The following is a 15,653-nucleotide window of genomic DNA, read 5'->3' on the forward strand; positions in this document are numbered from 1 at the left end:
CTTGGAAAATAATCTATTCTAGTTTGTTGTCACTTGTTGTCACTTTCATTCAAAGCACTTGTGATTGGAAGATCATTAAAGCTAGCTGGTGATTATACTACTGGCAAAAACATAATACAGTATTTAAAATCAAGTGAAAGTGCATTTCTTAAAATTTTATTATGTTCTTGTTGATGAAGTTGTCCTTTTATCTTGATTCTCTTTCCATCAAGTTAACTTTAGAGAAGACCATATCTCCTTCTGGCTATTATTACTGGGAAGAATTTAGGCGAGGTTGGGAAGCAGTATCATGTTCTTTGCCTTCTCACAAGACATCTCATAATAAAAAGCATCATGTGAGCCAAAATTTGAACTAAAATGTTATACATTCTGAGAATGAACCTGTCCTGAGATACATAGCTATGATTTGGGATGCAGGTTTAGAAACCACATTCTGTTCCTCCCAGTTATTCTTGATAGCAAGATCTCCTAATAATCATACAATGAGTATGACTTCAACTCCCAGAATTCCTGAACCAGCATGGCTGGCTTAGGAATTCTCGGAGTTGAGGTCCACAAGTCATAAAAGGACCATTGTTCCCCACTCTTGGTTTACAGTAATAGAATCTTGTAAATCTGAAAGTCTCTTACCCTTCCTTTATTTTTACTTTCTAGAAAACTAGGGAGGGTGCCTTCTGAGATGCTTCATACACTCCTTTTGTTTCAGTGGGCTAAGAAACCTTTTGCTTGACAGTTGTACAGTCTGTGGCTCTTCTTCCTGTCTCCCAAGATCATTCCCACTTTAAACTCAAGCCTGAATCTTGCAGCGCACAAGAACATACAGCATTGTCAGCCAGATGAGTTCCCTAGGTACACTGAGCTAAGAATCAATGTCTCTCTTCTGTGCCCATGATTACAGCCATCCAAGTTTATTTATTTTTTTTATACTTTTATTCAATATAATGCTCTATGTTTATAGTTTCAGTAATGGTTTCAGATCCAAAGCATTTAAAGTCAGATTCTATGTCTTCTTTGCATGCCTGTAACAATTTTTCTTTCATCGTATATTGTATTGCGGGGAGGGGGGGATGGGACACAACAGGCAAGGATCAGAAGTTGAGCCTGAAGAAGATGCAAACAATCTTATGCTTACGGACAAAAATAATATGAATATATGGCTTAATTTCATATATATATATATAAATATAGTTTGTCAGTGACAAATGTTCTAGAATTGTTGCAGGCTGGATGTTATGATTAATTTTTTGGTTCATTCGTGCTTTGCATACAGCAAATAAATATCAGGGTTTCAATGCAGATAATTGAATAAAAGAAAAGTTCTGTGGATTTTGCTTTTATAAAGGTAGTCACAGTGCTGAATAACATGATCATGCACTTTCTGGATTAAAAAAAATTAAAAAGGTTTTACTTCATGTTTAAATACATTATGAGTATTTAAAAAACACAAAAACCCCTGAAAAGCCCAAGTATAAAAAAGAGAAAATATAAAGAAAAAATATAGGCGAATAAAAAATAAAAATCTGGTTATCAAAATGCAATAAAAAACAATAAGTAGAAGAAAAAGGAGTAATTATCCCAAATACAAAATATTAAATGTCAAGAAATGCAAAATCCAAAAAAAAAAAAAAGAAAGAAAGAAAGAAAGAAAGAAGAAAAAAATACAATATCCAAATTTTAGCTTTTCCACATTTCAGGTTTTAAACAGAAAAAAATAGAGGAAAGGAAGAGAAAAGATCCAAAAATTTGCACTCCAGATAGTTAGCAAAAATAATATACCAGCAGATAATGTATAGACAGAAAAAAACAATTCCAAAAAAGTAGTCTTTGAACTATTATTCAGTTGTTAATCTTTCTTCTTCGTCCCCTTCTCCTCTTTTACTCCCACTAAGTCATAAAACAGTTTATCTCAAATGTTACTCAAGGTCATTCTTTGTTCATTCCACACTTCCAAAAAAAAAAAAAAAAAAAGGATTTTTTTCACCACTAGATGGCACTGTATATCTTCACAACATATTTTCACTGATCTAAAGTATACTGCTCAAAAAAATAAAGCGAACACAAGCAGAAGACATCCGAGTTCTGAATGAATGAAATAGCCTTATTAAATATTTTGTTCTTTACATACAGTAGTTTATACACTTTTTTCATTTTTCATTTTATTAGATTTATATACCGCTCTACTCCTGAAGGACTCAGGGCAGTGAACAGCCAGAAAGATAAAACACACAAACTACAAAATTTAAAAGACAATATAAAAACCCATTAAATAATTTGGCCCAAAACAATTGAAAACACCCCTAATGTTTTAAAACCAATTTTAAAAGTTACAATTAAAAGGGAAGTTAGGCCAGGCCAGCCTGTTGAAATAAATAGGTCTTGAGGGCACGGCGGAAGGTGCATAAATCCGGGGTCCTCCATATCTCCAGGGGGAGCTCATTCCAGATAGCAGGTGCCCCCATAGAGAAGGCTCTCCCCCTGGGGGCCGCCAGTCGACACTGTTTGGCTGACGGCACTCTGAGGAGCTCCTCTCTATGTGACCGTACTGGCCAGTGAGAGGCTACTGGTGGCAGAAGGCGGTTCCGTAAGTACCCTGGTCCTAAGCCAGGGAGCGCTCTGAAGGTGGTAACCAAAACCTTGAAGCGCACCCGGAAGACCACCAGGAGCCAGTGCAGCTCGCGCAGGAGAGGTATCACATGGGAACGCCACGTCGCTCCCATAACCACCCACGCGGCCGCACTCTGAACCAGCTGGAGCCTCCGGATACTCCTCAAGGAGAGCCCCATGTAGAGAGCATTACAGTAGTCTAGGCGGGAAGTGATGAGGGTATGAGTGACCGTGTGTAAGGAGTCTCGATCCAGAAAGGGACACAGCTGACGTATCAGGCGAACCTGATAGAAAGTCCTCCTGGCCACAGCCGTCAAGTGCTCTTCTAAAGACAGCCATGAATCCAGGAGGATGCCCAAGTTGCGAGCCCTCTCTGTGGAGGCCAATGACTCGCCCCCAATAGTCAATGATGGCACCAACTGATTATATTGGGACTCCGGAAACCACAGCCACTCAGTCTTGGATGGGTTGAGCCTGAGTCTGTTTCTCCCCATCCAGATCCACACGGCCTCCAGGCACCAGGACATCACTTCAAGGGCATCATTGGGGTGGTCTGGGGTGGAGATGTACAGCTGAGTATCATCAGCGTACTGATGGTACTTCACCCCGAAACCACAGATGATCTCGCCCAGTGGCTTCACATAAGTGTTGAACAGAAGGGGTGAGAGGACTGACCCATGTGGCACCCCACATATAAGGCACCTCTGGGTCGACCTCTGCCCCCCTGCCAACACAGACTGCAACCGGTCAGAGAGAAAGGAGGAGAACCACCGCAGCACGGTGCCCCACCCTCAACTCTTCCAACTGGTGCAGCATGATACCATGGTCGATAGTATCAAAAGCCACTGAGAGATCTAATAGGACCAGGACAGAGGAACAACCCCTGTCCCGAGCCCTCCAGAGATCATCAACCAATGCGACCAATGCCATTTCCATGCTGTACCCAGGCCTGAAGTCTGACTGGAACAGATCCAGATAAACCGTTTCATCCAGGTACTGGGGAAGCTGTTGTGCCACCACACTCTCAACAACCTTTGCCACAAAGCGGAGGTTGGAGACTGGACGATAGTTTGCTAACACTGCTGGGTCCAGGGAAGGCTTCTTGAGGAGAGGCCTCACCACTGCCTCTTTCAAGGTGGCGGGAAAGTCACCCTCACTCAATGAAGCATTTATAATCCCCTGGAGCCAGCCTCGTGTCACCTCCCGAGAAGCCAGCACCAACCAGGAGGGACACGGGTCCAATAAACATGTGGCTGCGCTCAGTCTACCTAGAATCCTGTCCACATCTTTGGGAGCCACAGGGTCAAACTCTTCCCAGATAACATTCTCAAGACCTGCCCCCATCATCCCTCCTGAGCCTACCCAGTCAGAGTCCAAGTCTTCCCGAATCTGAGCGATTTTGGCATACAGATACTGCACAAAGTCCTTGGCTCTACCCTCCAAGGGGTCCTCCTGGTGGAGCAGGGAGCGGGTGACCCCAAACAGGGCGGCCGGGTGATTATCTGATGACACAATAAGAGTGGCAAAATAGTTACATTTTGCTGCTTTTATCGCCACTAGGTAAGACTTAATTCAGACTTTTCTGAAGGATTCAGAATTCAGAAGGATTCAGAAAGGCTGGCCCTCCAACTGCTCTCCAGGCATCTTTTCCGGTGCTTCATCTCCCTCAGCTCCTCAGTAAACCAAGGAGCCAGGTGAGACCAGCGCCGGGTCAGAGGCCACAAAGGCACGACCCAATCCAAAGCTCCAGCGGCCGCCCTATCCCGGGTGGCCACTAGGTCTTCAGTTGAGGCATGAGCCAGAGTCTCAGGGAATGGCCCAAGCTCCATCTGGAACCTGTCAGGTTCCATCAGGTGCCTGGGGTGGAACCATCTCATCTGTTCCGCCTCCCTGTGGCGGGATATGGCAGTTCGAAGGTCAAAGCGAAGGAGGGAGTGATCCGACCATGACAAGGGCTCAATCGTTATATCCCCTATTTCAAGATCACTCATCCACTGAACAGAGACAAAAACGTGTTTCCCCCGTGTGAGTAGGGCCATGAACTAACTGGGTCAGGTCCATAGCCGTCATGGAAGTCATGAACTCCCGAGCCGCCTCAGACGTCTCACCAACAGATGGCAGATTAAAATCCCCCATGACCATGAGCCTGGGGGTATCAACCGCCACCGTGGCTATAACGTTGAGCAGCTCGGGCAGGGCTGCTGCCACGTGGCAGGGAGCCAGGTACATGATCAGCAAGCCCATCTGTACCCCATGACCCAACTTCACAAGGAGGGACTCACATCCGGCAGTCTGAGGAACAGTGGCCTCCCTCGGCCTAAGACTTTCTTTGATAACAACTGCCACCCCCCCACCCCTCCCCTGTGACCTTGGCTGATGAAATGCGCGAAAACCGGGTGGGCACATTTCAACAAGGGGACCCCCGCTCTTGGCCCAACCAGGTCTCTGTAATACCCACCAGGTCCGCTCCCCCCTCCTGAACAAGATCACAAATGAGGGGGGCTTTATTTACCATGGACCTGGTGTTGCATAACATCAGCTGAAGGCCCAGGCCCTGAGGATCTGTGCAACCCGGGGAACGGGCAGTGCATTGGGGGCCGGAGCACACCACCGCTTGAAGATAGCGAGCGCGCGCTCCCACAACACGATATGGCCCCCTGCTCCCGCCATATCTGCACCTCCCACCCACAGTACTGATGGAAAATCCATCATCGGAACAAGCTCTAACCCCCTCCTTGACCCCGAGTCCCACACCCCCCATCCGACCCTCAGCCGGACCAGGCCCCCTCCTTAATGGGTTATCCCCCACACCCACAACCCTAGTTGTAATCCAACCCTTCGCCCCGAAACCCCTTAAAAATTTCGCTAACAATTTACATAAAAAAACCCTCAACCCCCTCTTCCCCACATGCCACCTCTCGGGGTTCCAAAACCCGTCATCAAGGTAGGCCCTCGATAATGTGGAGGGCCAGGCCTGCGACAGGGGGGAGTCTTACAGTGCAAACAGCTCCGCCGCTGAATACATCCAGTGAAACCAGGATGGGGAAAGCAGCTTGGTAGGGTCCAAAAAGTCCTGGGACAGAAAGAGTCTCCATGTAGGTAGATAGCACCCCAGGCTCCACTGCCCTCTCACAGTAGTGGGAGGAGTTAGTTAGTTCAATCACTCAGAGGGAAAATTTCTGGGCTACCCTCTCACAGTGGCCGGCCAAATGTCCACAGGCAAGAAATTTGACGATTTAATCTCCTCTGGTGATAGGTGGTTCATAACAGCCAACTCCCTCAGGGTCCACACAATGCTGTCCAAGTCCCCATCTGCCAGGGAGTACACTGCTCAAACAACTAAAGGGAACACAAAACTACTGTATGTAACGAACAAAGTATTTAATAAGGCTATTTCATTCATTCAGATCTCGGATGTCTTCTGCTTGTGTTCCCTTTATTTTTTTGAGCAGTGTATATTCATTCCAAATCTTTACATTCTACAGGGATTTTTGGCAGTCCTATTTTTTGCAGATAGGCAGATAGAGGAAGGCAATATCTTACCTTCCTCTATCTTTTCTTTATCCTCATACAGATTTTTTAAAAACTCATAGGCTACCTTTCTCTTCCCCTCATTTTGGCATGTTAATTCTCCTCTATCATTATATAATTTAATAATCTGACTTTTTTCCTTTCATTTTTTTAATCTATAAATCAACCAGCATCCCGGCTTATTTGCATTCTCAAAAAAGTTTTGTTTAATACTTTTTATTTGTTGTGCCATACTTTCTTTTTCAATAATATTCAATTTAAGTTTGATTGTATCTATTTGTTGTGTCAACTCCCACTTTTTTTGTTCTTTCTGTAATTATTTTTCCATTTTACTGAGATCCTCCTCTAAGTTTTTCTGCCGTTGCCTTTTTTGCTTATTATCTTTAGCCATATATGTTATTGCTATTCCTCTCATAAAAGCTTTTGCTGTATCCCACAAATTTTGATTATTTGTATCCTCTTTTTTATTACTTTAAAAAAACAAGCTCATTTGATCATCCATCTTTAATTTAAACTCATTTTGATTCAAAATTGCTTTTTTAAAGGTCCATCTCCTTATCTTTTTTTTTTTTGCCCTTTCCACTTAATTTTAATAGGATTGTGGTCTACCCACGTGTTTGTGTCAATATTAATTTCCTCAATTTCTAAATTTAACTCTGTTGATGCCCAGGCCGTATCAATTCTAGACCAAGACTGATGTCTGCCAGAATAATATGTATATTGTTTCTTGTTCCCATTTCTTTCTCTCCAACTATCTTTTATACTCAATTCTTTCACCATTTTAAAAAATGTATTGGGTAATATCCTTCTGACTTTAATCTTTAATCTATCTTTAATCTATCATTTCTGTAATCTAGTTCTCTATTCACAATCACATTAAAATCACCAATTATGCACATGTTATCATATTATAAATCTCCAATCATGTTATGTAATTTCTTGTAAAATAATTTTTGGTCCTCATTTGGGGCATATATTCCAACCAAGATCGTTTTTTTTTCCTTCAAAGTTATCTCCACTATTAATATTCTACCCTCCTCATCTTTACACATTTGTTTGGCCAGAATTCCCTCATCTACATACATCACAATTCCTCCTTTCTTCCGCTGTGATGAAGATATAAACATATTCCCTAACTTGTTGCATTTTAATAGATGTTGATGTTGTTTTTTTTAAAGATATTTTTTATTCAACATTTACATCTTTAACATCCTTGTTACATTTTTACAGCTTTCCGATACCGGCATCTGTAATAATATCTATAACCAACTATATACACATACATTTTATGTATTACTTACTAATTTCTATATTCACTACAATTTATACCTATCTATTACACAATCTTCTCTTATGTTTATACATTAATTTTAGATTGTTTCTCCAACCAGTTATACCATCTATTCCATGTCTCATAATTAATTGTTTCCTCTTGGTCTTTTAATTCCATTGTTAATTTATCTGCTTCTGCACATTCTAGCACAGCGGTTCTCAACCTGGGGGTCGCAACCCCTTTGGGGGTCAAACAGCCATTTCACAGGGGTTGCCAAAGCCCTCTCTCGCCCCCCCCCACACCTTCACTCACCCTCACTCTCTGCTCTGTTGGATCGCCGGCCGTTCGCTTACCCTGCCCACTCCCAATCTATTGCTGCCTCCTGAGTCCCAGCTGATGGCTAGAGGGAAAAAAACTGTTTAAATTCTTGCTGCAGGGCTTCAAAGGGCCGCCCTACAGCTGATCAGTGTTAAAAGAAAACTTAATGAGTAGACCGGTGCTTGCAAAAATAGAAGAAACAGCCCCTTTCAGCTTCAGGATAGGTTAATTAGCAAAAGTTGATTAGATCAGCCTCGACTCTCAGCTGATTTGCTCTCAGCTGTTTTGCGGAGGGCTCTGTTTCTAGCTGCAAAAAAATCTGGAGCAGATTTTTTTCCCTCTAGCTATGCTGAAAAAACAAAACTGAAAGTAAAGGGTCTTTGCTGCAACGTGACAAAATGAGGCAGAGAGAGATTTCTTTTTCTTTTTCCTCACCAAAAAAAGGTAGGTGCAAAACTGCAAACAATGGGAAATTTAGGGCAAAAAAGGAGGTTCAAGATTTTAAAACACAAAAGAAAAAAAGCTCTATTTAACTAGGGAATTGTAATAATTGAGATACTATTAATTATATATTGTGTTGAAAGCAGAAATGGTTAAGTTGTGGTTTGGAGGAATATATGGGGGAAATTATTTGGTTTATTATTATTGGTAAATATAATTAATTAATTTGTAAGAAATTGGATTGCATGGAAATAATTGGAATATTCATGTCCATATTGATTAATATACAAAAAAGATAGTTATATAACTAATTGATTTATATTAAAATGTTGAATTTGTATTAAACAACTGTATTACATAATTACATAATTAACCAATGTTAGGATGGATATAAAAATATATGACAATGCGAAGGGGTATAATATAGAATAGAAGGGAAAAATTGAATTTGATTAAGATTAGAGATGAGGATGAAGGGTAATATTGGTTTTTTAAAAAAATAGATGAGGACTAAATATGGCAAAAAGGAAATATAGAAATTATAAACTTAATTGAAATGACTAAACACTGTTTAAATTTGTGAACCGGCCAAATACTCTGTTCAAAGAAAATATATTGTATGTTTGTATGTGTGTTTCTAATTATTGTTATTTATTCATATTTGTTCTCTTTTATTCTTAATTGTTAAAGTTTAACAATTCATTCTTTATCTTAATATCTTCATATTTGTTTGGGGTTGGTTTTCTTCCCTTTCATCTTTTTTATTGTACAGCAATCTTTCTCCTCAAACCTACCACCTCTCTTTTCTTTCCTTCTTACTTTCTCTTTCCCCCCCTCTTCTCCTCCTCTCTACTTCATCTTCCTTTCTCCTTCTCCTCCTCTCTTCCTCCCTCTCTTACCCTCACTCCTACTCTAATTTCCCTTCCCTTCCTTCATCCCTCTCTATTGCTGTATCCTTTTATGCATATGGACTACTCAGAGGGCTGAAACAGTTATTTTTGACTGGTCCTCGCACCTTTGACCAGTCCTCGAACTTACGACTGTCCTCACATTTTACGTTTTTGTCCTATCTTGTCATCATGGTGAAGAGAAGCAGTTGTGAAATGAGTGACACGGTTGTTAAGAATGTTACAATGGGCATAAATGATGACCAGTCATAAGTGCGAAGACCGGTCAAAAGTGTGAGGATCTGTCAGAAATCACTTTTTTCAGCCCTCTGGGTAGTCCTTTTGTGCACATGGACTACTCAGAGGGCTGAAAAAGTTATTTTTGACTGGTCCTCGCACTTTTGACCAGTTCTTGAATTTATGACTGTCCTCACATTTTAAGTTTTTTGCCCTATCTTATCACCATGGTGAAAAGAAGCAGTTGTGAAATGAGTGACATGGTTGTTAAGAATGCTGCACAGGCATAAATGTGAGGATGGTCATAAGTGTGAGGACCAGTCAAAAGTGCGAGGACCTGTCAGAAATGACTTTTTTCAGCCCTCTGAGTAGTCCCTATACACATAGCCATGGCCACCTGGTCACATGACCAGCTAGCCACGCCCACCCAGTCACATGACCTCCAAGCCACACCCACAAAGTAAGCCACACCCACAGAACAGGTAGTAAAAAAATTTAGAACCCACCCCTGGTTGGGGGGTCACCACAACATGAGGAACTATATTAAAGGGTCGCAGCATTAGGAAGGTTGAGAACCATTGTTCTAGCACCTTTTTTATGATCATCATATTTGATGGAGCAAATCTTTGTTTCCAATTTTGTGCAAATGAAATTCTGGCGGCCGTAATTATGTGAAGTATAAGATAATAAATTTCTTTCCTAATCTTCTCTTTTATAATTCCCAATAAAAATAGTTCGGGTTTCATAGCAATTTTTCCCCCTGTCATTTCCTCTAACCATTTTTGGATTTTTAACCACTATGCTTTCGCTTTTGGGCATATCAACATCCCATGTTCATGATTGCATTTTCAGCAATTTGGTGCATTTTGGGGGGATATCTTGGCCAATCTTGCCGGGGGTAAATGCCACCTATAAAACATTTTGTAAATATTTTCTTTATAGGTGGTCAACAATCTTATAATTTGTTCACCATAATTTTTCCCAATACTCCAATTCAATATGATACCCAAAGTTTTTCGCCCAAATTATCATCATTTCCTTTACTGTTTCCTCCTCCATTTTGAATTGAAGGAGGCATTTATATATTTTAGTAACTATTTTCTCATCAAATTCCCTAATCCATCTAACAGTTCCTTATATGTTACTATTTTGTTAAGATCAATTAAATTAGGGTAGACCAAGGCTTCCATTTGTCGACACCCACCTTGGGACTTTTGGATAAAAGTTCCTTTTAATTTTCATCCAAGTTTCTAATAATACTTCCCTCACTTGATGCCTCTGGAAATACTTGTGGGCTTTGTCTTTTCCATCCCAAATAAAGGCATGCCAACCTTTCTGCAAGTCATGGCCCTCAATTGTTAAAATTCTTCCATTCTTTAGATTTATCCATTCCCTGAGCCATGACATTACTGCTGCCTGATGGTACAGTTTCCAGTCTGGAAGGCCAAAGCCACTCTTACTTCTGGCATCTTGTAACATTTTAATTTTAATTCTTGGCTCTTTCCCTAGCCATATGAATTTACTAATAATTTTATTCAATTTGTCAAAAAAGGTTTCCCCCAATTTTATAGGTACTGTTTGGAACAAATATAAAATTTTAGGTAAGATATTCATCTTTATCATGGCGATTCTCCCAATCAAAGAAATTTGTAGCTTTGCCCAATTTTCTAAATCTTTTTGAATTTGTTACAATAATTTTAGTAGTTGTCTTCCTTTATTGAAGATGTTTTTGCCATGAGCCAAATGCCCAGGTACTTTGATTTGTTGACCATTTGAATTCCTAGTTTTTCCTCTAATTTCTTGTTTTGGCCTTATGTGAGATTCTTGGTAATTATCTTTGTTTTGTTTTTATTTATTTTCAGGTCTGCTACTATTCCAAATTTCTCTATTTCTAGTAGGAGTTTTTCTCCTGTTTCCAAAGGCTCCTCTAATATAAAGGTCTGCAAAGGCCTGTGTTTTGTATTCTCCTCTTTTAATATTTAACCCTTTTATTTCCTTATTTCCCCTTACCTGTGCCAATAATATTTCCAATGAAAGGATGAATAAGAGGGGGGACAATGGACAGCCTTGTCTAACCCCTTTGTTTATATCGACTTTTTCTCTAAGATCTCCATTGACCATAATTTTTGCTGTTTGCTTAGAATAAATTGTCTTAATCATTTCTATAAATTTTTCACCAAATTTCATCCCGATTAATTAAAAACTGCCAATTCAAGTTGTCGAACGCCTTTTGTGCATCTATCATTATTACTGCCAATTGTTTTTCTGGATGAGCCTCATAGTATTCTAAAATATTCATAATAATCCTTGTATTGTTCTTAATTTGTCATTTGGGTAAAAACCTATTTTGATCTGAATGAATTATTTTATTTAATATCTTTTTTAGTCTTTCTGCTATTATTGTTGCCAGGATTTTATAGTCGGCATTTAACAGCGAGATTGGCCTATAGTTTTGAATGAATTGATTGTCTGTGCTTTCCTTTGGAATTAAGGCTATATATGCCTCTATCCATGAATTTGGAATTTTGGCTTCTCTAATACGTCTCTCAGCTTTTCTAATCTGTGTCTGGGCATTTCTATGTTGAAGCACCAAACAAAACACAAGCCTGGAGAGTCAATGTTTTATTCACAACAACCAGCATCAGGAAACTCGGAGTTCAACATGAAACAAAGTCAGCTCTGAGCGTTTCATCTCTTCAGCTGATTTTAAAAAAGCCGCACTGACCGTGCCCATGCCCCACCCCCCTATTCACACTTTTCAGCTGATTCCAGTTTTGGGAGGTTGCAGCAGTCCTCGGATCGCCCTGCGTCTTCCATTTCCATGGTCGGTATCCTGGTTTCGTAGCCGTGACTCCCTTAGCAAGGTGATTTGTTCTGCAGCCTAAATGCGACTCCTAGCCACCACCATCAGCAATAAACAAACCTAACCCACCACCACCGCTAACCCGATAAGTATATGAGCATCCCCCGCTGACATGACTTCGGTGGACGCCCTTGAATGCCTCTCCCTCCGGTAAGTATGTCGAGCAGAAAGTGGGCTCAACAGGCGGCCCCCCTACCAGGTGCCCTCCTGCAAGAAAGGTGAATTAGTAATATTATTTAAGGAGCTTGTTGTGGTTTATGCGGATATTTTCTATGAAATCTGCGTACCAAATGAGGGGCTTTAATGTTTTTTTCATCCACCCATGAGGATTCCTCATAAGGATACTCTTTCCATTTTACTAAGTATTTTAACTTTCCTCTTTTTATCTTAGAGTCTAGGATGTCCTCGAGTTCGTATTCATCTTGTGCAACCGGCCCTGGACGGGATGTAGAAGGGATATGTTTTACCAGTTTAAGTAGACTGCTATGAAATACTGGGTGTATTTTCCCCAGTAAAGAGGGGAGTTTCAGCCTCACGGTTACGGGGTTAATGACCTTAGTCACAGTGAAAGGGCCAAGGTATTTTGGGCCGAGTTTTTTTACACGGGACCCGTAATTTAATATATTTAGTGGACAGGAACACCCTGTCCCCCCACATGGAAAGGTTTGGGCTCTGCCTTTTTTTTTGTTCGCCTGACGTTTGTACTCCTCTTCAGCCATCTGTAATGCCTGTTTTACATTCAGCCAGCTCGTGCGGATCCTATCGGCCCATGCAGCCGGAGATGTTACACTCGCATTTTGGGTGTCTAGTTCTGGAATGGCCGGGAAGTCTTTTCCAGTTACTACATGGAAAGGGGTTAAACCGGCACTCCTGTGCATGGTATTATTGTATGCCACTTCAGCAAAAGGTATCAGATCAGCCCAATCTGACTGCTGATAAGAGACATAACTCCTCAAGTACCATTCAATCATGGCATTAGCTCTCTCAGCCGCCCCATTGGTACTCGGATGAAAAGCTGAGCTAAGAGCTTGGGATGATCCTATTGAATTTATAAAATTCTGCCAAAAACGAGCGGTAAACTGTACTCCCCGATTGGAAATGATCCTCCGGGGTACCCCGTGTAAACGGTATATGTAATGGATGAACATACGTGCCAGTCATCGTGTTGACGGGAGGCCCTTACAGGGTATGAAGTTGGCTTGCTTTGAAAAAAGGTCTATAACAGTCCATATCATGATTTGTCCATTGCTCTCTGGGAGGTTGACTATGAAGTCCATAGCAATCTCATCCCATGGCCTCCTGGGGTTAGCAACTGATTGTAATAATCCCAGTGGTTTTCCAGGTCGTGGTTTACACGTGGCACATATCTTACAGGTTTTGGTGTATTCTTCAATGTCCCTGCGCATTTTAGGCCACCAAAACTGTCATCGTGTTAGATGTAAGGTTTTAAGGAAGCCAAAGTGACCGGCAGGTTTCAAATCATGACACTTCTTTAGCACCTCAACCCTGTTAGCCTCAGGAATATACAGTTTGTCCTGTCTTCAGGCGAGACCATCCCTGGTGGTTATTAACGTTTTGTTTTTTGTATCCACTGGTCTGTTAATAAAGCTTGTTTCACTAGGTTATACCACGGGTTCACTGGTATGGCAGTGATATTGCCATACCAGCGAAGAGCATGACTCTAAGTTAGCAAGACATTAAGCCTAGGGCTTAAGCTCCTCCCATCACTCCTAAACTAATGGGACATGTGAGACAACCACCTCAGTCCTGGAACAGCACTTTGGGTGCTACATTAATTACCAACAGGACAATTGGGCTGACCTTTTGCCTTTTGCAATTCTATGCATAGTAGCAAACAGTTCACCCTATTTAAGGTGGATTCCAGTCAGAACTTTGTAGCTATGCCACAGCTGCCTCAAGAGAAACCACACATACCTGCCTTAATGGAGTAGATAGCCCAAATGTAGAACACTTTGCCAGTTGCTGATAAGGCACTGGAGAAGGCACATCTGGTACATAAGAAACAAGCTGACAGAAAATGTGTGAAGCCAAAAGATTTAAAAGTAGGTGATCGAGTTTGCCTCTCCACAAAGTACTTACAGTCCACCCAATCATCTAAGAAATTGGGTCCTAAATATGTGGGCCTGTTCCCAATTGTTAAAGTAATTAACCCAGTCACTGTACAACTGGAGATGCCCAAAAACCTTAAATGTATTCACCCTGTGTTTCACTGTAGTTTGTTGAAACCTGAAACTATGTCACCCTTTCATCCTGCACCTAACATTCCTCCTGAACCCACTGTAATTGAGGGGGAGCAGAATTTTGAAGTTAAAGAAATTCTAGATTCCAGGAAATATCGAAGGAAGATACTTCATCGCATGGAAATCCTTTCCCCCTGCGCAGTCCAAATAGATGGATGTTAAACATGTCAGAGTACCTAAACTCTTCCATATTTTTCATAGAAAATACCCTGACAAACCCTGAAAGAATCATTGTTCTTGGTGTGATATATCATGTGTTTTACCTGTATAAATTTTCTCTGTATGGTTAAAGCTTCTGTTATGGGGGGGCTGAATGTCAGCTGAATGCTGTCATTGAAAAGGATCCCTATAGGATCATTGGATAATTTTTCATTGCAGCTTTGCAACTATGGCCTGGATTTTGAATTTAAAGAAATCGAGTATTTGGATTATAAAATTGGGTAGTAAGATTTGAAAAATCATTTTTCTCTCTTATTTTTCTTTTTCTTTTTTTTTATTCTTGCCTTTTTGGGGCATCTTGGCTGCTTTTGATTTTATATATTTTTTTTGGTGCTGTTTCTTCAGATACCTTTTTTTTCTCCTATATGGAATATGAATTAAATTTATGTGGATTAGGGTAGCAAGAACCTGAAGAGTCTGAGTGGGCAGTTTGAATTTGAAGAAATTGAATATTTGGATTATAAATTGGGCAGTAAGATTTGAAAAAACAAGATGAAGAAAACAACACAACATTCATCATCACCATCAATATCTGCAGCATCTGGTACTACTGGGCAAAAGACAACAGAACCCATGCCACAGCAAGAGAAAATAAACACAGAATTTAAAAATATGCTACAGACTATATATGAAGATCTCAAGACAAGATTAGACAAGGTAGATGGGAGAATGGAAAAAATGGAAGGAAATAGGAAAAAAATGGAAGGAAAATTGAAAGAAGTTAAAGAAATGATAGGGAAAAATGAACGACGATTGCAGCAAATGGAAGAAAAAGCAGAAGTAACAGAGAAAAAAGTTGAAGAGGTGGACTATAGACTTCCAGTTACTGATAAAAATCAGGGAAAAAATGATTATAACCCTGGAAATGGATAAAGCTGTTTTATATTTAAGATTTCAAAACATTGAAGAAGAAAAGGGAGAAAATTTAGCAGAGAAAATTGCAGAGATACTAGCAAAAGCAATGGAAGAAAGTAAGGAAGCGATATTAAGTGGAATCAACAAGATATACAGAGTGCACA

This window comes from Pantherophis guttatus, chromosome 5 (genome assembly GCF_059756535.1).
Source record: "Pantherophis guttatus breed Tessera chromosome 5, ASM5975653v1, whole genome shotgun sequence".
Lineage (NCBI taxonomy): Eukaryota > Metazoa > Chordata > Lepidosauria > Squamata > Colubridae > Pantherophis > Pantherophis guttatus.